Source organism: Phyllobates terribilis, unplaced genomic scaffold (genome assembly GCF_046119375.1).
Source record: "Phyllobates terribilis strain yellow unplaced genomic scaffold, ASM4611937v1 Scaffold_11__3_contigs__length_659146591, whole genome shotgun sequence".
Lineage (NCBI taxonomy): Eukaryota > Metazoa > Chordata > Amphibia > Anura > Dendrobatidae > Phyllobates > Phyllobates terribilis.
The window spans coordinates 59,473,434-59,498,160 of record NW_027362771.1 but is presented as its reverse complement, the minus strand read 5'-3'; positions in this window follow the sequence as shown (position 1 = coordinate 59,498,160).

Genomic DNA, 24,727 nt, shown 5'->3' with positions numbered 1-24,727 from the left:
TCGATGGGAAAAGTGCTCAAATGACATGGGAACAGCATGGGAAAGACCGCTGGAAGCATCTCTGACTCCCAGATCACTGATGCCAACAACGTGGTCAGAGTATTATGCCATTTTTATGGACTCACAATGAAACATACATAAACAAACCCAAATTCGATTTTCCTGGGAAATAAGTTAAGGAACATCCTTTCCAGGGTAATGACTTGTATATAAGGCAAAATAAATAATCAAAAACAAAAATACTCCTCCACACCTTGGGCTATGTTCACACGGAGCAATTTTGATGCGTTTTTGCACTTTTGAATTGCTTTCAACCAAGACAAATGCATTCACCAAGAAATGTCATTTTAACATTTTACAACCTTATCTGGCCATGTGGTGTGTGACACATCATTAGACACATGCATACAGTGCTGAAAAGACATGGGAACAGCATGGGGAAGACCTTTGGAAGCATCTCTGACTCCCAGGCCACTGCCTAAAAGTGTGCCCATCATAAGTGATCCTTGGCGCATGCGAAGATGCCTCCCCCCATGCACCTGTCATTGAAGACTTGCAATAATCACCGCCCACGTCCTTGTCCCACTGTAGCATTCAGTTGTCCCTACCCCATTCCTTGGAATGCAAGCGCAAGAATGCAGGTAGCCACCCACCCATCCACAGGCTGCGATACTATACTGCCAAATTTTTGACAGCTGCTTGCACATGAAATGTGGCCTTTTAGGCTCGTGGAGGCGGAAGCTTTTCATAACCTCTTGCCGGCAGTGTCCAGGTGTCCATACTCGGTCCCCAGCCACCACTATATTTCCCGGTATCGCCTCCGCCTTCCACAAGCATGGGTCCCACAACATTATCCGTGCCCTCCCTAGAGCACTTACTGGGAAGGACCGCCTAACCACAAACACGTGGACAGGTGAATGTGGCCCGGGACGGTACGAAGCCAGTCCACAACTTTTTTGCTAAGAGTTGTATTTAGCTCGGTGAAAGGACTGGCATAGAGGGAAACCTTATCTACCCTGCATGTCATTTCTCCCAGGAAGTCCTGTAATTTGGCTTGTTGCAGAAGCAATGGCAGCCCGTCCAACATCAACTAACACTTGTCGGTGGTGCTTTGACACACACACATCTTTCTTTGCGCATTTAATTTCTTGAATACAGAGTTGGACAATGGCATGATCTGTAATGCAGTTTGAGAAATAACATGCATAAGCATGGCCGATCCACATTAAAAAAGCAGCCATAGAGTGTCCAGGAACCTTCCCCCACACTTTTCTTAGCCAGAGCTGCTTTTCGGCAAGGTTGGACGGGCCCACCAGAGAACCAAAGACACCTCCGGCGGGCCCTGGCTTCTCCTTCAGGAGAGTTCATAGTGCCGAGGTGAAGCCATGATGATGATAGACGCCACCATCTGCTTAGTTTTCTTGGAATGCAAGTGCAAGTATGCAGCCAGCCACCCCCCCACACACAGGCCGCAACACTAAACTGCCAGATTTCTGGGCAGCTCTTTGCACTTGAAATATGGCCTTCTAAGCTCGTGGAGGTGGAAGCTTTTCACAACCTCATGCCGGCGGGGGCCGGGTGTCCATACTCGGTCCCCAGCCACCACTATATTTCCCGGTATCGCCTTTGCCTTCCACAAGTACGGGTCCCACAACCTTACCTGTGCCCTCCCAGTGCACTTACTGGGAAGGACCGCCTTACCACAAACACGTGGACTGGTGAATGTGGCCAGGGACGGTACGGAGCCAGCCCACAACTTTTTTTGCTGAGAGTTGTATTTAGCTCGGTGAAAGGACTGGCATAGAGGGAAACCGTATCTACCCTGCGTGTCAATTTGCTTGCCTCCTTTCAGCCTGGAATATTTCCAGCAAACTATGGTACAATGCCATGGTGTTAGCACTGCCCCCAGTACCAGTAGCAAAGCCATCCCCAATTTCCTTCTCAGGAATTTTATTTGGTAGACTGAGTGCCTGCCCAAATACAGTTTCTCACAAAGGAGCTGAAGATAGAGTGGCAGTAGGTGGAAGTTTCTCCAGCCTGTTAGATATTAGAGGGTGAACGGCAGCACATTGGATCAGTGGTTATCACTGAAGCCTTGCTAGGTTCAAATCCCAGCAAGGACAACATCTGCAAGGACTTTGTATGTTCTCCCCGTGTTTGCGTGTGTTTCCTCCTCAGTAAAAAAGCAGCCATAGAGTGTTCGGGAACCTTCCCACACACTTTTCTTAGCCAGGACTGCTTCTCGGCAGGGTTGGACGGTCCCACCAGAGAATGCTCTGGTGTGCCTTGGCTTCTACCTCAGGAGAGTTCATGATAGCGCTAACTTTGCAGCTGCTATTGGGCTCTTGAGCGGGTGAGAAAGGTTAGCCCTCAGAATCAAATCCTCTGGTGGGCACAATGTTTTTCAATCTGAAACAGCTTCTCAGTTGGAGTTGTATTTCACCACAGCCATATTCTTTAGCTCGGTGAAAGGACTGGCATAGAGGGAAACTGTATCTACCCCTGCTGTCATTTCTCCGTCACCAGGTTCTGCCCATTGTCACACATGACCATGCCTGGCTGTATGATCTGTGGTGACAGGAACAGATCAGGCTGCTGTGTTACAGCTTTCAACAATTCAGCAGCGCTGGGAGGTTTGTTAATTAAGCATTAAGGATGTTATCTTCAGCACATCCTGTTGCCGCTTGGCCAAGGCAGTGCTGCAGTGCTGTCAGCTTGTGACTGATGTCGTCATTTTGGAGATGGAGGAGGAGGTGCATGAGCTGAACAATGTGATTACATTGAGGTTAAATTGGTGATGCTGTTTTTTATACTAAAGAAAGATCCTATTGTTTTGGGTTTTTTTACGTTATTTTTTAAGATAAATGCATTCACTGGGAAATGTCATTTTAACATTTTACAACCTTATCTGGCAATGTGATGTGTGACACATCATCAGACACATCCTGTTTTATTTATGATGGAGGGACTCTGAAAGTCATTAAGCCTATTTTTATAGGGACATAAGACGGCCCTTACTATTCTTAAAAGGCCAGCAGTCGGCCCTATCTATTATTAGAGAGCTATCAGCCGGCTATGCTTTGTTGTTCTCATTATTAACAAGTGGGTCTCCTATACTGTTATTGCGTATCCAGTGACTGCAAGGGCTGCCAAAAATTTGGATGCAACCCAATGCCCCTTTGAAGAGACATAGAGGAGAGTCTCAGTAAAAAAATGTTACCATTATAAAGGAGCGGGTCTCCTATAGTGGTAATGCGCATGCTGTGATTGCAAGGGCTGCCAAAATTTGGGAAAAACCCCACTAAGAATTTAAAGACACATAGAGCAGGGCCACACTAACAAGGTACGACATGTTCCCATAAGAAAGGAGAGGGTCTGCTATACAGTTATAGGGTATGCAGTGAGTCCAACGGCTGACCAATTTTAGGAAAAACCCACTAAGAATTTAAAGACACACAGAGCAGGGCCACAGTAACAAGGTACGACATGTTCCCATTAGAATGGAGAGGGTCTGCTATACAGTTATAGGGTATGCAGTGAGTCCAACGGCTGACCAATTTTAGGGAAAACCCCACTAAGAATTTAAAGACACACAGAGCAGGGCCACAGTAACCAGGTACGACATGTTCCCATTAGAAAGGAGAGAGTCTGCTATACAGTTATAGGGTATGCAGTGAGTGCAACGGCTGACCAATTTTAGGAAAAACCCCACTAAGAATTTAAAGACACACGGAGCAGGGCCACAGTAACAAGGTACGACATGTTCCCATTAGAAAGGAGAGAATCTGCTATACAGTTATAGGGTATGTAGTGAATCCAACGGCTGACCAATTTTAGGAAAAACCCCACTAAGAATTTAAAGACACATAGAGCAGGGCCACAGTAACAAGGTACGATATGTTCCCATTAGAAAGGAGAGGGTCTGCTATACATATGTAGAGAAAACTTCGGCACTCCAGTTAGAATATAAGAAAAAATAGTTTATTTGTATAGTTATTCAAGACGCCCCTCCAAGGCAAAAAATGTGTACATGTACCAAAAAACGTTATAATCATAAACCAATGTTTCGACCTATGTCGTTCTTTATCAAGGTTTCTCTAAATGAAAAGAAAAACAAAGAGCATCAAAAACAAGTACATAATTGAGTTATAGACATATGAGGCTGTCTAAGGAAAAACATTGTGCAACATTACATATTCAGCAAAATAGTAGAGATATTCAAGGCCCCAAACAGAGATTCGATTAGTTCATGCAGAAAGGGAGGAATTGATGACAACATTGTTATAACATATGAATTGAAATAATGCAAAGTAAGAAGGAATCAAAATTGGTGTAAAACTCACTGAATAGTAGTTTGAGTTCAATATAGATGTACACCGGGTGCTGAATAGGTCATTGAGATGCTATATAAAGAAAAAAGGAAATGCCATGTAGAAAATAATATAATCTCAGCATAAGGCTACTAGCAAAACATGTCCTGATATGTAACCAGTGGGACTTATGTACGTACCTGCTTATAAGGGAAAGTGCCTTCTGGATAAGTGCCGGTGACTGAGGCTATGTGCAAAATAACAGGACTTATCTGCTTGCTTATATATGCCCAATGTCCCTGAGTAAATTGAGAAGAGCGCACTTTTTCGGCATTGCCGGTCATGCGCAATAGGTGGAACGCATGAACACCGCGGTTTGAACCGCATGAAGCATCCGGACGTGCGCGTAGTGTACTTCCTGTTAGGGGCTGGAGCGCATGTTGAAGCGCATAAGACTTCTGGACATGCGCATTCTTAGGCCTCGGTAAAACGCATATGTGGAACGCTTGAAATTTCCCGACATGCGCATTGTGCACTCGCGATATGTAACTGTGCCGCATCAGTGGAATGCTTGTAATTCCCAATCCTGTGCAGAGTTGCCTCCAGTCTACCTCCGTGGCAAGGATGAGGAGGGGAATTAAGATGTGTCACTGGATAAGTGATGGGAAACAAACTCCCAAGGAAAAGGGAAAGAAAGAGAAAAACCTGTGACCCCTCGAGATTGCAGGTATTACACTCACAGGTACTAATTGGTGACCTATGAAAGATAAAGAGAAGAGTGATCAGAATACAACAGAATCAACTATAATATATGGAAAATAGCGATACTATTCTAAAAAGAGTATACCAGATTATCCCAAAGCTATGGAATATATGAAATAGAAACAGACTCATGGTTTAGCAAGTACTAAATATGTCAAAACTATAGTGTACAAGACAATTTGTACCATTAATACATTATGTGCCAAAATATGCTAAATCCAAATCTGTAATCATTAATCATTCATCAGTATTGCAATTCATACTCCCTGTTCAGACCCTTTCGTGTCAGGGTTTGTAATGTATGAATCCAATAGGATTCGCGTTCTTTAAGTCTCAATATGCGATTGCCCTCTCTTCTATTAAGTGGATCATGGTCGATCACCTGAAATCTTAACTGAGACACTGAGTGGGACATGGCTGAGAAATGGGTCGGGATAGGAAAAGTAATCAGATTGCACCTGATTGTAGATTTGTGTTGTGAGATGCGGTCCCGGATATGCTGGGTGGTTTCCCCAACATATCTGAGACCGCACGGGCACTTAATTAAGTATACAACATAACTAGAATCACATGTGAAAAACCCTTTAATGGGGTATCTTTTACCAGATTGGGGATGTGTGAAGGAGTCGCCCTTTGTGATGTTGGAACATTGTAAACACCCCAAACAGGGAAAGGTACCTCTGCGAGGGGTAGCTATGGTGCGCTGGATTGGTCCAAGGCGTGCTGAACCCACATCCGCCTTGACTAAATAGTCCCGAACATTCCGTGTCCTTTTATGACAAAGTTGGGGTGTGGCTAAGAATTCGGGTACTGTAGGATAGGATCGTGTCAACAGGGGCCAATGGCGTTGGATAAATTTGTAAATTAACCCACTGAAAGGGTGATATGTGTTAACAAACGCCAATCGTCGGATTTTGTTAGTCACCTGGGTCTGACTACTTTGTTTTTTCAGTGTCACATTGGGATAACCTCTTAGACTAAACTTCTCATCCATCTCAATATGTCTAATATTCCTTGCTGTACTATAGGATACAATCCGATCGACCCTACAGTGTTGGGATTTAGGGAGGGATTTCTTTACATGTCGTGGATGGCAACTGGTATACATAAGAAGGCTATTCTTGTCAGTCGGTTTTATATACAGGTCACTTTCAAGTGTTCCTGTATTGGACACTATAATTATTTTCTCCAAAAAATGGATAGAGTGTTGGTCACAATGTTTGGTGAAAGTGAGGTTAGGTACCCTTGTATTAAGGGAGTCAAAAAACATTGTGAATTCATTCTCCGTACCAGTCCAAATCAGGAAAATATCGTCTATAAACCTTTTTTTTGGTAGGAGGACTAGGTATATACAAAACTGTTCTCAAAACCTGCCATGAAAATGTTTGCATATGGGGGAGCAACGTTCGAACCCATGGCGGTCACCCTTTTTTGCAAGTAAAATTGATCTTCAAAAAGAAAAACTTTTTTGATTAAGATGAGAGTGAGCAAATCAGTACAGAAACAAATCTGTTGTGATGTTAGATCAGTGTGGGTATGGAGAAAATGAGAAGTTGCTCGGATACCTCCTTCATGGTCTATACTAGTGTATAGACTATTAACATCCATAGTGACTAGTATACTGTTGGAAGGGATGGGGCCTAGTTCTCTAATGGTAGTTAGGAAATGAGACGCATCTTTCAAATATGGAGTAATCTTTGAAATGTGGGGAGTCAAAATCTTCTCGAGGACTATAGCCAGGGGAGACAAGATGGAATCAGTTGAGGCGATGATCAGTCTGCCTGGTGGGGTTTGAAAGTTTTTGTGTATTTTAGGAAGCGTATAGAATACGGGTGTAATTGGATAAGCTTTTACCAGGAATTCAGCAAGTTTTGAGTCGATGTTACCCAAATGCTGGTGTGTGGTAATCAAGTCAGAAATAAGGCTGGCTATTTCAGAGGTGGGATTATGTGGTATCGGTAAATATGTATTCGTGTCCCTTAATTGTGTTTGAATCTCTGAGACATAATATGAACGATCCATTACCACCACCGCCCCTCCCTTATTGGCAGGTTTTATAATCAAGTCCTTCCTATTCTTTAGGTAAAAAAGAGCCCTATTCTCCTCTTTCGTTAAGTTATTTCTATTATGAATCTAACCCCTCTTAATCGCCAGTAGAATATCATTAATGTCCCTCTGGACTAAGTCAATATACGCTTCCACATGATGATTTGACTGTGGGGGTTGAAAGTTACTTGGATTATTTAGTTGTAAATCCTGTAGGTAAATCATATCAACCTTGTGTTTCTCCGGGGGGGGGGGGGGGACGTAGGTCCACTATCCTTAGAGAAATGTACTTTAAGCCTCAGAGTCCTATAGAAGCAGAACAACTCCTGTTCCAGGGTAAACGTATTAAATGAGTGAGAAAAAAGGAAAGTCCTTTTTGGAGTACTGTTAATTCAGCTGGTGCTAGGTTGTATGACGAGATATTGTAGACGATATTGTTTGTCCTACCTGGGACTGGGTCGTCATCCTAGGATAATCTCTTTGATAGTGTTCGCCTGCCCCTCCTCATCTTGTTCTGAACGGGCGTGGTCTGCGTTGTTGTAAAAAATGACTGGATTCGCTATCGGTTGATGAGTTGCGTCCTGGTGATGAAGTATATCCTCGCCTATAGTAATTGCCGCCTCTGTTGGTATCGGATGTGCGCCATCTGTAGACTTGATTATTTAAATAATCTTCCACATCACGGAGAAATTTCGACTTTTTCTTGACTTGAAGGTTGTTTCGATAGTCACTGACCTCCTTCTCCACCTTAGTTTTCAGAGTAGAGAATTCTTCAGGGGAGATTGTATTATGAAGTTGTTGTTCTGTTGTAGCGATCCTTGTATTAAGATCTATGATTTCTTTCTGTAAAAAATCTATTGTGAGTCATATAATGTCCATTGAACATTTATTAAGGATTCCTTCAAATTTGGTGCAAAACTCAGGATTATCATGAAATAAGGAAACTCTTAAGCTGCGTGGAATACGTTGAACTTTATGATATTCGGCCAAAGTTATAAATGGAATATACTCAGATTGGGTAAGCGTCACTAGTGGGGTACCACAGGGGTCTGTACTAGGCCCAATGTTATTTAATATCTTTATTAACGACATAGTCAATGGGATAAATAGTAAAATATCAATATTTGCAGATGACACAAAGTTATGTAAAACAATTAATACAAAAGAGGACAGTGCAGACCTACAGAGGGATTTGGATAAGCTGGGTAGGTGGAGCATTAAATGGCAAATGAGGTTTAATGAGGAGAAATGTAAGGTCATACATATGGGAAGGAAAAATGGAAGTCACCAGTACTCACTGAATGGGATATCATTGGGGAATTCAGAGATAGAGAAGGACTTGGGCATCTTGATTGATAGCAAACTAAATTGGAGTGCCCAAAGTCAGGCCGCCGCCGTAAGGGCAAACAGGGTAATGGGATGTATCAGAAGAGGTATAGCTGCAAAGGATGAGAACATTGGTCTTCCACTGTACAAAGCACTGGTCAGACCACACTTGGAATACTGTGCTCAGTTATGGGCCCCAATATATAGAAAGGATGTAAATGAGCTTGAAAAGGTACAAAGGAGGGCAACAAAATTAATAAAGGGAATGGAGGGACTGCAATACCCAGAGAGGTTGGCAAAACTAGGACTATTCAGCCTGGAAAAGAGAAGGTTGAGGGGGGACATAATAAATGTGTACAAATATGTTAGGGGACAGTATAGAGATCTTGCCCGGGATTTGTTCAAAAGGAGGGATATTACGGTAACAAGAGGGCATTCACTAAGACTGGAAGAGAAAAGGTTTCAGCACCAGCATAGGAAGGGGTTCTTTACGGTAAGAGCAGTGAGAATATGGAATTCACTGAGTGAGGAGACGGTAATGTCGGATTCACTACACCAGTTCAAGCGGGGACTGGATGCATTTCTATATACCAGGCAGATTTCAGCGTATACTTAAAAATAAAATAAAATAGTAGGTTGATACAGGGATTTATTCTGACTGCTGGTTTCTGAGTCGGGAGGGAATTTTTCCTCAGGTGAAGATTGGCTAAATCATTTGAGGTTTTTGCCCTCCTCTGGATCAACTTTAGCAATTACAGAACTAATAGGTCGAACTTGATGGATGCAAGTCTTTATTCGGCTTTAAAAACTATGTTACTATGTTACTATTATACAGTGTAAGTCAAGAGCCGTATATCACTTGAGTTCACCCACTACACTGCCCTGGGGCCGCATTCTTCCCGTGGGGAGTCACACCATCCCAGCTGCACACATCATCAGCCCCAGCGGACTGCCTTGCAGCGGCGGTTCCTAATAACCGCAATCCACAGGTGGCGTAGTCGGACATCAACAGCACGTAGCAGTCTACCACTGGCCTGACCACCCTGAGCCACGGAACCGGGTTGCCACTGCTACCCCCATCGTCTCCCCATCGCCCGGTTCCAAGTACCCCACGGCCCAGGGGGCGAGTCAGCTTTGGCGTAGTCGGCAGGATTTCGTGCCCGCTAACCACGGGTACTGCGTGCCTGAAAAGAGACAGTTTTGTTGTACTAAAGATGGCGCCTGCCCTAGAAGAATGAGCGCCATAATGTGCGCGCCAAAAGACCACAGGAGGCCGCCTCCCATCATGGGCCGGGTCCCAGAATGGCGCCAAAGAGGAAGCCCGCCCCCAACAACCATGAGCACGGCTGTGGAAATGTCCGTCAACGTGGGGGGGCTGCCTCTGAGAGTGATTGTCAGCAGAATGGCCCAGGACCACCCCCCATGGGGGCGGAAAGAGAAGAAAACTGCGGGGCAGGGGGTGGTCTGGATCAGTCCAGACAGACCGCACCCGGGGATGGACGCCCTCAGCAGCACCAGCCTCCTGGCCCGAAGCCTGCTGCAGGCCGAACCGCTCTGCAGCCTAGCAGAAGTCCTAGCGCAGCTCCCCCGAGACCCAGAGCGTGCGCGAGCTGCACTGGAGGATCTGGAGAGGAGAATGGTCCAAGCGCAGCGGGGTGCGCTCAGCGAGTGGAGAGAAGAACTGGCCCGGCAGGCTGGAATCCACCAGCGACAAGCCTCAACCGCACCCCGGAGTCTGCCTGCCTCTGAGGACGGTGCAGGAGGAGAGACGACCGGAGGCGATGCCGCGGAGGAAGCCACGAGGACTGAGGCAAGTGAAGGGGACATCTCCACCCCAGGCCCAGCAACCGCAAGCCTGCCCCAGCCTCCCGTCGCAGCACCCGAAGCCCCACTCACCGCACCTGTTGCCGCGCCGCCACTGCTTCCAGCTAGGCCTCAAGCGGCGAGCGCCGCGGCCACGCCCCGCCCGGCGCCACGCCCCTTGACCCCGGGCGCCGTAAAGCGGGAAGCGTCATCGGCCCGGTCGCAAGGCCTGGATGACCCGGGCGCCATTACTAAGCCTGCGCCCCTGTCCCGGACGGGACTGACACCTAGCGCAGCCGAGAGACCCCCGGCCTGGTCGCAAAGCCGAGTGCCCCCGGGTGCTGCTCCCAGACCAGGTCCCCCCACTATACCACGGCTGGGTGTGGACCTGATTGCACATCATACTGGTCCGGAAGGACTGCCGCTGGAGTGGCCGGCTGAAGTGACCAGCAGTCAGCCATGGGAAATCCAGCCCCCGCACGAGCCTCTGATAATGGCTCCAGAACCCGTAGAGGTCACCCTACCCCCGCTGGAGGACGTCCAATTTGAGTGGGACCCCGCCGGCGAGAACTTGATGGGGTTCTCTCAAGAGACCCGGGCAGATGCGGTCCGTCGTCTGGAGGCCTGTCATCAGCAACTGGCGACCATTGAGCGGGAACGACGAGAGAGGCGCGTCAGAGAGGAGCGGCTGCAGGCCCAGAGTGCTGAACAAAAATGTAAGGCCCGCCAAGACCCCAAAGCAGCCCGTGGTCCCCGAATCACCGGGACCATAGTCAAATTCCACATGGAAAACGGCTGGGGTTTCATCAGGGGCCCAGAAACCGCAGGCGACATCTTTGTGACCCTCAGGGACGTTGAGAGTCATCTACCTGAGGGACACCGTGGCCGTGACTTGTACCCTGGTGATGTGGTCACCTTTACCCGCCACGTAGGCGCAAAAGGGCCGTACGCCCTACATGTTCATCGGCTCACTGAGGAGGAACTACAACACCGCGGCTATGAGGAGAGCCAAGAGGACCCGGACGGGTCTGAAGAACCATATGAGGAGGAAGAAGGAGCATATGGAGGACACCGCTACTAGTAAGTAGCAAAGTACCTGTGCACATAGTTACCCATCAGGGTACAGAGAACTGATTACTGTTAAGAGACTGTTACCTATATGCCCCTCATCCCCTTACAGGCTGAGGACTGTGAGCAGCCATTCCCTTCCCAAAACTGGCCGAGGACTGAGAGCGGCCATCCCTTGTATATAGTTGCGCTTCCTAAAGTGCCCCCTACTGGTTTTATAGAAAGACTACCACGTCTACCTCGGGACAGCAAGTCCCTCGTGTTTACAAGTTTGCCAAAGTTCCTGCACTTACAAGAAGAGTGCACACCTGGTCGCAAGTTGCACAGCTGCCAGGATTCAAGAATGGGTTGTAAAAATGTTTTCCTGCAAATGATTTATATGAAAAGTTTTTATATGCTGCTAGATAGTAATGTGAATGTTTTCTAATAGTGTTTATATGTCAAAAGAGTTCCAGAAGTATTAGTACGTGTTTTATAATAGTGTGACAAGAAAAGAAAAGCGTTTCCCATAAAGGGAATTGAACCGTATTGCCTGTTCTCTGATGTGAAAAGTTTTAAAAAGTTTTGCATGTCCTGTAATTAACTGTTTTTGCTCTTTTCCAGCCCGAGGACGTTCTGTGCTTTACCAGGGGGGAATGTAGCGCCCCGAGGGTTCGGCCGCTACAGGGGTATTGCACCTCAGCCCAGAGGTGTGATATTCCACTCCCGGGTAAGGATGGAGTATGGACCAGGGCTCAGTTAGCTGCATACAGCATACACACCCTATTTCCGAGGGACCGCTCAACGGTGCTCCCACTAGACAGAAGTGCAGGCACGACCGACTATGTCCCTGTCTGGAGTGGGGAGGGGGGTGGAACACCCAGTGCTGTTGGGGCAGATAGGGGTTGGTCCCTGAGCGTAGGAAGGAGCTCATTGGTTGCTGGTCACCTGGGCTCATGGTCAGAGGGAGGTATAAAAGGTGGGCACCATCTTAGATCTAGGTTCTGTCCAGAGAGGAGAAGACAGGGAGTTGAGGCTCTGAAGGAGCTCTACTCCAGAGGGGCCTAGTGAGAGGCCGAGGAGGAGGTGAAGGGGAGCTGAGATTTTGGCTCATCTCAGCTCCAAGAGAAGGGAACAGGAAGGAACGGAAAGGGAGAAGAAGAGACAGAGAAACAGAAGGGCTCAGGAACAAGAAGGTGGAAGGGACCCTAAGAACCCACGAGAATCCAGGGTGAAGGGTCAGGCAGATTAAGGGTACCGGATCCCAAGTTGGTGGAGGAGAAACTACCCTCAGCCAAAGACCGGTCGTCGTGATCATTTATTGGTGCGACACCTCATCAAACCTGCTAGGAAGGCACCATATAGGACAGCGGAGGACGGGGCCCACGTTTAACCGCACAAGTCCGCGGCAGCTGGACAAAAGTGGGTCACTGGTGAGGCAGGCCAGAGAAAGGATTAAAGGGGGTCCTGTGCCATGCTCCTGAACTGCCTGGGAGTTGACCGAGCCCCGCACCTGGTGGACGCAGCACGGCTCGGGCGGTCACTACCTGTACAGAAGTGACCTGGAGTACCTGAACTGTGAGTAAAAGACATTGAACTGCAGTACGTTGTCTGTGTGCTCTTTCGCTCCTCCAGCACTACCGGTACTGGGACTCTCACCACCATCACTCCCATCACCCACTACACTGCCCTGGGGCTGCACTCTTCCCGTGGGGAGTCACACCATCCCAGCTGCACACATCATCAGCCCCAGCGGACTGCCTTGCAGCGGCGGTTCCTAATAACCGCAATCCATGGGTGGCGTAGTCGGACATCAACAGCATGTAGCTGACTACCACTGGCCTGACCACCCTGAGCCACGGAACCGGGTTGCCACTACTACCCCCATCGTCTCCCCATCGCCCGGTTCCGAGTACCCCATGGCCCAGGGGGCGAGTCATAGACATATGAGGCTGTCTACGGAAAAACATTGTGCAACATTACATATTCAGCAAAATAGTAGAGATATTGAGGGTCTACTATACAGTTATAGGCAAGTAAGAAAAAGATCTTCAGCTCACCTGGCCCAGCCTGCCCAGTCCTCCTTTCCATTATCTCGGTGCTCGGAATTAATCCATCCCCATCTGGGAGAAAAATCCTCAGTGAAAGTAAAAAATAGTTTTCCAGCACACGATGTAGAAAAATTAAAAAAAGCCTTTATTTAATCCATCGTTAAAAAATACAATTCCAACAGAAATAAAAGCATGTGTAGGCTTACGCGTTTCGGATCAAATTTGACCCTTAGTCATGTCATAAAGTACTGAATAAATGTTGCACTTTTCAAGGAAGACAGTCAAGGAAAGCTGCCAGGGGTAACACCCACCAAAATAAGCTGTGATATCAGAGTCACTAATTCAAGGCTAGCAGTGATCTAAACACTAGTTTAACCCTATAGTACATTCATCCTCTACAAACATATTACAATGTGAACTATCACTTAGTAATGCACTAATTATTTGATCACTTTTTACCCAAGTTTTTTATATATGTGAATTCAATGAATAAACAATTGATGCACTATTTAAATATATATGTAACAATAAGAGCTTCTGAAGATATTATTACCTATTTTCTAAAAATTATTGTTCTAACATTTGATTTCAAGGGCATACTTTTCCCAAAAAAAAAAAACTCTCCACTTTAAAACCATATAAAAATGGCTAGAAATTATTACAAAATGTAATAAGCATGTTTTGTTTTGAATACCATTGATTATAGAGTCCCCCAGATTGATCACAAAAAGAAAAAAATTTTTCCTTTTTTTTTTTTTTTTTTTTTCCCCCCCCTCTCCTTTTTTGAAAAAAAAAAAAATTATTTACATTGATTAAATGCCTCAATTTGTCCCAACTTTTTTAATATAGATACATCAATTCATGTTTTAGATTCAGTCCTGCTGGGTGTCTGGTGTTAAGTTTTAGAATCCATCGAGCTTCAGTCATCTGGAGTAATTTAACCCTATCTCCACCTCGCCGGGGAGCAGAAACAAATTCCAAAGCACTTACTCGCAGGCTACTTAAATCCCCCTTGTGTTCATACAAAAAATGTTTGGAAGCCCCCGAAAGACTGCGGGTAGTGACATTATTAATGTCATAAATGTGCTCCGACAGTCTTTTTCTTATACTACGGCTTGTAGATCCCACATATTGTTTTCTACATATTGTGCAAAAAATGATATAAACACAGTGGTCAGTAGCACAGTTCATGAAAGTCTTCAGATTAAATACTTGACCCTCATTACTTATGACAGACTTGTTATTATTTATCATGAATTTGCATAAACCACATGACTTCTGCACGCATCTGAATGAGCCCTTAGTGGACAGCCATGTGCGACCTATCTTACCTGTATTTTCTCGGAGGTCACTCGGGGAGATTACATTTCCTATTGTCAGGGATTTTTTTGGAACAAATTTACAACCATTTTTTAGAATTTCTCTAAGGGTGCTGTCAGTGGTTAATAATGGTAAATGTTTTCGAACAACATTAATTACTTTATAATAATTGCTATGATATGTGGTGGAGAAGATCATTTCTTTAGAGAAATCTTTCCGGTCTGATTTTTTTGACTGGAGTAGATACTGATCTCTGCTTTTTTCATTAGCTTTTATTTCAGCTTTTTCAATGGTTTTATGATTATAGCCCCTATGCTGTAGTCTCTTTTTAATGTTGTCACATTCCTCCTTATATTTTCTGTCATCAGTACAACACCGTCGAGCTCTGATAAATTCCCCGGTGGGGATATTCCTGATTACATGTTGTGGGTGTTGACTGGAAGCAAAATAGATTTTTTTGCGGAAAAGCTGACAGTCTACTTTCCTATTCAAACTATCTCCACTCAGCTGTATATCCAGAAAGGAAATCGTATCCCTATTGGTATCTACTGTAAAAGACAGATTTAAATCATTATCATTAATGTAATCATTAAAACCAGGGACTAAATCATCTGATCCTTTCCACACTATCAAGATGTCATCTATAAAACGCAGGTATTGTTCAATGCAGTCTGAATAAGGGTTAGATTCAGAGTAGATAAATTTGGACTCCCACAAGTTCATGTACAAATTAGCCAGGGATGGGGAGAATTTAGCTCCCATGGCACATCCCTGACACTGGACATAGAACTGGTGGGAGAATTTAAAGTAATTGTTCTGAAGCAAAAATAGAGTGACATCCAGAATAAATTCTTTCATTACATCAGAATAATTGGAATATGTGTTTAGTTGATCTGTCAATGCTTGCATAGCTAAACCATGTGGAATGCAAGAATAAAATGTTTTTACATCACAGGTAATCCACATGAGATTTTCATCCCAGTTCTGATTTAGCATTACTGATAGTACATGTTTGCTGTCTTTCAAATAGCTAGGTGACATAACTACCAATGGTTGCAGTTTCTCATCTAGCCAGGAACCTAGTCTTTCCAATAGTGAATCCACACCCGACACTATAGGCCTAAATGGAGGAGGAAAAAGCCCTTTATGAGTTTTTGGTAGGGCATGAAAAATAGGAATTTTTGGATTTTCTGGTAATAGGAATTCTTTTTGTTTTAAATTAAGAATACCTAAACCCCCTCTTGTAGAATTTTCCCCAATTTTTCCTCTATAGTTCGGGTTGGATCCCCATCAATTTTTCTGTATGAGTGGCTGTCATTTAGAATATTATTAACCTCTCTTACATATAGGGTCTTATCCAATATTACCACTGATCCCACTTATCAGCATTCTTCACTACAATGTTTGGGTTGTTTCGTATATTTTTCAGTGCTTGTCTTTCTCCCTTAGATAGATTATCCCCCTTAATACAATTAGAAAATACAGATTTTAATTCCCGTTCCACAGAAAGCTGAAACTCATCCATAATGGGGGCTCTTGATTGTAAGGGATAAAAATCTATGTTCAGCACTTTAGAAACAACACTGTTATCACCAACAAGATTGTCCCTTTGTGAAAAATCAGATAAGGAATTAAGTTCTGTCAGGGTAACTTGTTCTTTAAATGAAAGTCCTGCATACTCATTAACTGGCAAAAAAGAAGGATTAGTTTCAGCAGCTGATTGATCCTGGTCAAAAAAATGTTTCCTGATAGTCAGTCGTCTCACAAGACTGTAATAATTTCTAGCCATTTTTATATGGTTTTAAAGTGGAGAGGTTTTTTTTTTCTTTTTTTTTTTTTTTTTTTGGAAAAGTATGCCCTTGAAATCAAATGTTAGAACAATAATTTTTAGAAAATAGGTAATAATATCTTCAGAAGCTCTTATTGTTACATATATATTTAAATAGTGCATCAATTGTTTATTCAATGAATTCACATATATAAAAAACTTGGGTAAAAAGTGATCAAACAATTAGTGCATTACTAAGTGATAGTTCACATTGTAATATGTTTGTAGAGGATGAATGTACTATTGGGTTAAACTAGTGTTTAGATCACTGCTAGCCTTGAATTAGTGACTCTGATATCACAGCTTATTTTGGTGGGTGTTACCCTTGGCAGCTTTCCTTGACTGTTTTCCTTGAAAAGTGCAACATTTATTCAGTACTTTATGCTATGACTAAGGGTCAAATATGATCCGAAACGCGTAAGCCTACACATGCTTTCATTTCTGTTGGAATTGTATTTTTTAACGATGGATTAAATAAAGGCTTTTTTTAATTTTTCTACATCGTGTGCTGGAAAACTATTTTTTACTATACAGTTATAGGGTATGCAGTGAGTCCAACGGCTGACCAATTTTAGGAAAAACCCCACTAAGAATTTAAAGACACATAGAGCAGGGCCACAGTAACAAGGTACGACTTGTTCCCATTAGAGAGGAGAGGGTCTGCTATACAGTTATAGGGTATGGAGTGAGTCCAATGGCTGACCAATTTTAGTAAAAACCCCGCTAAGAATTTAAAGACACACAGAGCAGGGCCACAGTAATGACAAATTCCCATTAAAAAGGAGAGAGTCTCCCATAGTGTTGTCCTATGCAGTGAATGCAAGGGCTGCCAAAAATTTGGAGGCACTTCAATGACCCTTGAAAGCGACGTGGAGGAGGGCCTCATAAAAAAATATTCCCATTAGAAAGGAGCGGACCTCCTATACTTGTAATGCCCATGCACTAAGTGTATGGGCTGACAAACATTTACCCCTGGGGGGAATACATGAACATAGTGTATAAAAAAATTTTTTTACGGGCATCATAAACACCCTTTCAAAAAATTATGTGGGTGTTGCATCATGGATCACAGTCACCCTAGTGATATGGTGGTGGAGGATGAGGAGAAGGAGGAGGACAAGAGCAAATAGCCAAAATCAGGAAGCTTAAACCCATGTGTGGGTGTGAAAAGGTGCATGGGAATACACCTCCCAAGAAAAGACCCTGGATTTGAGCTTATGTTACGCTACTATCATTCGGTGTTGTTGAGAAGTTGGGCCTAATCCAGCCCTTGTTCATTTTTATAAGAGTCAGCCTGTCAGCATTTTCAGTTGACAGGCGGATGCGCTTATCAGTTATAATTCCACCAGGACGTTGGTACGGTCGGCAAGGTACTCCTTCAGCATCTTCCCAAACTTTACACTCCTTGTGAGAGTACCCCTCGCCTCAGAGCCTGTGCGATGGGAGGGTCTGAGAAAACTCTCCCAGAACTTTGACAGTGTTCCCCTGCCTCTGCTGGATTGAAGATGTGTCTCTCTCGCATGTACTCCTTGGTTGTCCAACGAAGTGTGCCCTCTGCCGCCAGTTTTTTACAGATGGGAATTTTTTTAATAGTTCCGCAACAAGGGCCTTTTGGTACTGCCCCATTTTTTTACACCTGTCCGCCTCAGGAATAAGAGATATAAAGTTCTCCTTGTAGCAGGGGCCTAGAAGTGTCACCAATCAGTAATGACTGTCACCCAAAATTTTGAGAACGCGAGGGTCATGGGAAAGGCAGCGTGACATAAACTCAGCCATGCATGCCAGACTAACAGGCAAGACTTCCATGTTCTCACCAAGAGAATGACTCACCATACTCTCCTCCTCCTCCTCTCCCTCCTCCTCCTGTGCAGGTAGTACCATCTATAGTGCATGAAACTAGCACCTGTCCTTCCTCCTCCTCTTCTTCCTCATTGTCACCCAATCCACGTTGGGATGAGATGAGGCTTGGCTGTGTGTAATCACCCTGTATGCTTCCTTGCTCCATCTCATCGTGCTCCGCCTACAATGCATCCTCTTTGATTGTGAGCAGAGAGCGTTTCAGAAGACAAAGAAGCAGGATGGTTACGCTAATTATGGCGTCATCGCCGCTCACCATCTTGGTGGAGTCCTCCAAGTTTTGAATGATGGAACATATGTCTGACATCCATGTCCACTCCTGAGGTCTTATGTGTGGAGTTTGAACTGAATACCGATGGCCTTGTTGATGCTGGTGCTCAGCAACTGCCCTCTTCTGCTCACAAAACCTTCCCAACATCTGCAGTGTAGAGTTCCAATGCGTGGGGACATTACACACCAGTCTGTGAGCCAGAAGCTGCAAACGCTGCTAAAACACGGCAAGGGTGGCGGAAGCTATAACTGACTTTCTAAAATGGGAACACAGGTGGCGTACTTTAACAAGCAGATTCGGCAGCTCCAGGTAGGATTTGAGAAAGCGCTGAACCACAAGGCTAAGCACATGGGCCAGGCATGGTATGTGTGTGAGCTCGCCTCACCTGAGAGCTGCCACCAGGTTCCGGCCATTGTCACACACGACCATGCCTGGCTGTAGGTTCAGCGGTGTGAGCCACAGATGTGCCTGCTCTTTCAGAGCTGTCCACAACTTTTCAGCATTTTGCGGTTTTTCACCTAAGCATATTAGCTTCAGCACATATATTGCCGTTTGGCCGAGGCAGTGCTGCAGTGCTTCCAGCTTGTGACTGATGTGGTCATTTCGGAGATGGAGGCTGAAGAGGAGGAGGAGTCTGAGGAGGAGGAGGTGCAGGAGCTGTAGACCGTGAGGGCAACCCTGATTGACCTAGGGCCCGCAATCCTTGGCGTCAGGAGGACGTGTTCCATCCCAAGGTCCGACTGGGTCCCGGCTTCCACTATGTTAACCCAGTGCGCCATCAGCGAGTTGTACCGTCCCTACATACCAACACTTGTCCACGTATCCGTGGTTAGGTGGACTTTACCGGTAACTGCGTTGTTGAGAGCACGGTTAATGTTTTGGGACACGTGCTTGTGTAATGCGGGGACGGCACACAGGGAGAAATAGTGGCGGCTGGGGACCGAGTACCGAGGGACGGCCGCCGCCATCAGGTTGCGGAATGCTTCCGTCTCCACGAGCCGAAAAGGCAACATTTCGAGCGCAAGCAGTCCGGAAATGTGAGAATTTAGTAGTGTGGCCTGTGGGGCGTTGGCTTCATATTTGCGCTTGCGTTCCAAGGACTGGGGCATGGACAACTGAACGCTGCACTGGGACAAGGACATGGACTTGCTTCCTGATGCTGCTACAGAGTTTTAAATACCTGGCCTGTAGGTAAGTAGTTTGACCAGCAAACTGCTGTGAATTGCTTCACTGACACACTGAAAGAAATTTTTAATGGAGGCCAGAAATGGCAGTATTTTCTGACAACGTATATGTGATCCGTGTGATGGAGAAAACTGAGTTTTAAATACCTGACCTGTAGGTAAGTAGTTTGACCAGCAAACTGCTGTGAACTGCTTCACTGACACACTGAAGGAAATTTTTAATGGAGGCCAGAAATGGCAGTATTTTCTGACAACGTACAGTACAGACCAAAAGTTTGGACACACCTTCTCATTTAAAGATTTTTCTGTATTTTCATGACTTTGAAAATTGTACATTCACAGTGAAGGCATCAAAACTATGAATTAACACATGTGGAATTATATACTTAACAAAAAAGTGTAAAACAACTGAAAATATGTCTTATATTCTAGGTTCTTCAAAGTAGCCACCTTTTGCTTTGATGACTGCTTTGCACACTCATGGCATTCTCTTGATGAGCTTCAAGAGGTAGTCACCGGAAATGGTTTTCACTTCACAGGTGTGCCCTGTCAGGTTTAATAAGTGGGATTTCTTGCCTTATAAATGGGGTTGGGACCATCAGTTGTGTTGTGCAGAAGTCTAGTGGATACACAGCTGATAGTCCTACTGAACAGACTGTTAGAATTTGTATTATGGCAACAAAAAAGCAGCTAAGTAAAGAAAAACGAGTGGCCATCATTACTTTAAGAAATGAAAGTCAGTCAGTCCGAAAAATTGGGCAAACTTTGAAAGTATCCCAAAGTGCAGTTGCAAAAACCATCACGCGCTACAAAGAAACTGGCTCACATGACGACCGCCCCAGGAAAGGAAGACCAAGAGTCACCTCTGCTTCTGAGGATAAGTTTATCCGAGTCACCAGCCTCAGAAATCGCAGGTTAACAGCAGCTCACATTAGAGACCAGGTCAATGCCACACAGAGTTCTAGCAGCAGACACATCTCTTCAACAACTGTTAAGAGGAGACTTTGTGCAGCAGGCCTTCATGGTAAAATAGCTGCTAGGAAACCACTGCTAAGGACAGGCAACAAGCAGAAGAGACTTGTTTGGGCTAAAGAACACAAGGAATGGACATTAGACCAGAGGAAATCTGTGCTTTGGTCTGATGAGTCCAAATTTGAGATCTTTGGTTCCAACCACCGTGTCTTTGCGCGACGCAGAAAAGGTGAGCGGATGGACTCTACATGCCTGGTTCCCACCGTGAAGCATGGAGAGGAGGTGTGATGGTCTGGGGGTGCTTTGCGGGTGACACTGTTGGGGATTTATTCAAAATTGATGGCATACTGAACCAGAATGGCTACCACAGCATCTTGCAGCGGCATGCTATTCCATCCGGTTTGCGTTTAGTTGGACCATCATTTATTTTTCAACAGGACAATGACCCCAAACACACCTCCAGGCTGTGTAAAGGCTATTTGACCAAGAAGGAGAGTGATGGGGTGCTACGCTAGATGACCTGGCCTCCACAGTCACCAGACCTGAACCCAATTGAGATGGTTTGGGGTGAGCAGGAACGCAGAGTGAAGGCAAAGGGGCCAACAAGTGCTAAGCATCTCTGGGAACTCCTTCAAGATTCTTGGAAGACCATTTCCGGTGACTACCTCTTGAAGCTCATCAAGAGAATGCCAAGAGTGCAAGAGTGTGCAAAGCAGTCATCAAAGCAAAAGGTGTTTACTTTGAAGAACCTAGAATATAAGACATATTTTCAGTTGTTTCACACTTTTTTGTTAAGTATATAATTCCACATGTGTTAATTCATAGTTTTGATGCCTTCAGTGTGAATGTACAATTTTCATAGTCATGAAAGTACAGAAAAATCTTTAAATGAGAGAGTGTGTCCAAACTTTTGGTCTGTACTGTATATGTGATCCGTGTGATGGAGAAAACTGAGTTTTAAATACCTGGCCTGTAGGTAAGTAGTTTGAACAGCAAACTGCTGTGAATTGCTTCACTGACACACTAAAGGAAATTTTTAATGGAGGCCAGAAATGGCAGTATTTTCTGACAATGTATATGTGATCCGTGTGACGGAGAAAACACAGTTTTAAATAGCTGGATTTCTAGAGCTCTAATATGGAAAGAACCTGGCTGTATTCTGCAGTGCCAACAAGCAAATGGCGCAGAAAAGACGGTCTTCTCTGGATTGCTTTTTAAGCAAATAATAAGGATTAAGATCCAAAGAAAAGTATTCCTGGCCCCTGAGACCTGGGCCTTTGTATAGAAATATCTAACAGCAGCAGAAGGCAGAATTGGAATGGAGCCTCTTGTGCTATATGCACTGCAGTCTGCTATATACACTGCCGGCCTATACACCCTGCCTGCCTGATATCTCTGCAGATGGATTAGTCCTCAGAAGGACTGTTTGTTAAATTGGATATGTGTAATGCACGGTTTTTCTCCCTACACTACCTAATACACTATCAAATCTCTCCCTGATGCAGCAGCACCTCTCCCTACACTGTCTGATCCAGACAATGTTTAGGCACACAGGGACTCACCAAATGCAACATGGTGTCCGCTAACAAATTAAATGGAAAATCGGCTCAAATTGTTAGCGGACACCATGTTGCGTTTGGAGAGCCCCTGTGTGCCTAAACATTGGAGCTCCCCCACACGTGACCCCATTTTGGAAACTAGACCCCCCAAGGCACCTATCTAGATGCATAGTGAGCACTTGGAACCCCCAGGTGCTTCACAAATTGATTCATAAAAATGAAAAAGTGGAAAAAAAACACTTTTTCATTTTTACGAATCAATTTGTGAAGCACCTGGGGGTTCCAAGTGCTCACTATGCATCTAGATAGGTGCCTTGGGTGGTCTAGTTTCCAAAATGGTGTCACTTGTGGGGGAGCTCCAATGTTTAGGCACACAGGGGCTCTCCAAACGCGACATGGTTCCAATTTGTTAGCGGACACCATGTCGCGTTTGGAGAGCTCCTGTGTGCCTAAACATTGGAGCTCCCCCCAAGTGACCCCATTTTGGAAACTAGACCACCCAAGGCACATATCTAGATGCATAGTGAGCACTTGGAACCCCCAGGTGCTTCACAAATTGATTCGTAAAAATGAAAAAGTGGAAAAAAAAACACTTTTTCATTTTTACGAATCAATTTGTGAAGCACCTGGGGGTTCCAAGTGCTCACTATGCATCTAGATAGGTGCCTTGGTGGGTCTAGTTTCCAAAATGGGGTCTCTTGTGGGGGAGCTCCAATTTTTAGGCACGCAGGGGCTCTCCAAATGCAACATGGCGTCCGCTAACTATTTGAGCCGATTTTCCATTCAATTTGTTAGCGGACACCATGTCGCATTTGGAGAGCCCCTGATGTGCCTAAACAGTGGAGCTCCCCCACAAGTGACCACATTTTGGAAACTATACCCCTCAAGGATTTTATTAAGGGGTATAGTGAACATTTTGAACCCAGAGGTACGACACAGAATTTGATAACATTAGGTCATCATATTGAATAAGTTGTCATTAGTCTTGAGCACAAGTGCTCGCTACTTGAGTTTGCATCGGGTACTCAGGTATGCACCATGTACTGCGTGTGCTCGAGTGACATGCTCGAGTCCCTGCCCCGCATGTTTCACGGTTATTAGACACCCAAAAAAAACCATGCGGGGATCGCTCGTGCATGGCAGTCAATCCCCGCAAAGATTTTTGGCCGCGAAGCATATGGGGCGGAGACTCAAGCATGTCACTCAAATACCCACGATACTCAATGCATACCAGAGCACCCGATGCAAACTCAAGTAGCGAGCACTTGCGCTCAACATTAGTCGCCATATCGTCATCTTTTTTCTTACTTTTGAAAAAAATCCCAACCCCATCACAACCCTAACCCCAAACCCAGCCCTAACCCTAGCCCTAACCCTAGCCCAACCCTAACCCGAGAGTTTATTTTTTAGCCCGTTCCTCGTGCGGTATAAGTGATTAGACGACCTTATTCTTCAGGTCGGTGAGACTACAGCGATACCAGAATCATATCGGGTTTTTATGATTGACAGCTGTCACACACTAAAAGACGCATTTTTTGTAAAATCTAGTTTTTGCATCGCCATATTTTGAGAGCTATAATTTTTCCAGATTTTGGCAGACAGTCATGTGATGGCTTGTTTTTTGCCGGATGAGTTGACGTTGTTATTGGTGCCATTTTCAGGCATGTGACATTTTTTGATCGCTTTCTATTCCGATTTTTGGGAGGCAAAATAAACAAAAACCAACAATTCAGGATTTTTTTTTTTTTTTCTATTCTGTTCGCGTGTGGTAAAATTGATAAGGCAGCTTTATTCTTCAGGTCAGTACGTTACAGCTGTACCACATTTATATCGTTTTTCTATGTTTTGCACTTTTACATAATAAAAGCAATTTTATAGAAAAAATTATTTTTTAGCATAGCTTTATTCTGAGAGCTATAAGTTTTTTATTTTTTAGCTGATGGAGCTGTTTAGCAGCTTGTTTCTTGCGGGACGAGATGATGTTTTCAGCGGTACCATTTTAATTTATATTCGTCTTTTTTATCGCGTGTTATTCCATTTTTTGTTTGGCGGTATGGTGATAAAGCATTGTTTTTTGCTTCGTTTTTTATTTATTTTTTTTACCATGTTCACTGAAGGGGTTAACTAGTGGGACAGTTTTATAGGTCAGGTTGTTCCGGACGCGGCGATATCAAATGTGTACTTTTATTGTTTTTTTGTTTTTTTTTATAATAATATTTATTGATGGGTACATTATATTTTTATTTTTGGTGGATTATTTTTTTATTTTTTTTTAAAATATTTTTACAATTTTTTTTTTTTTTTTCACTTTCTGACAGTTTTTATACTTTTTTACTTTGTCCCACTATGGGACTTTCACTTTTTTTTCTCTGATCACCTGCATGGCACAGG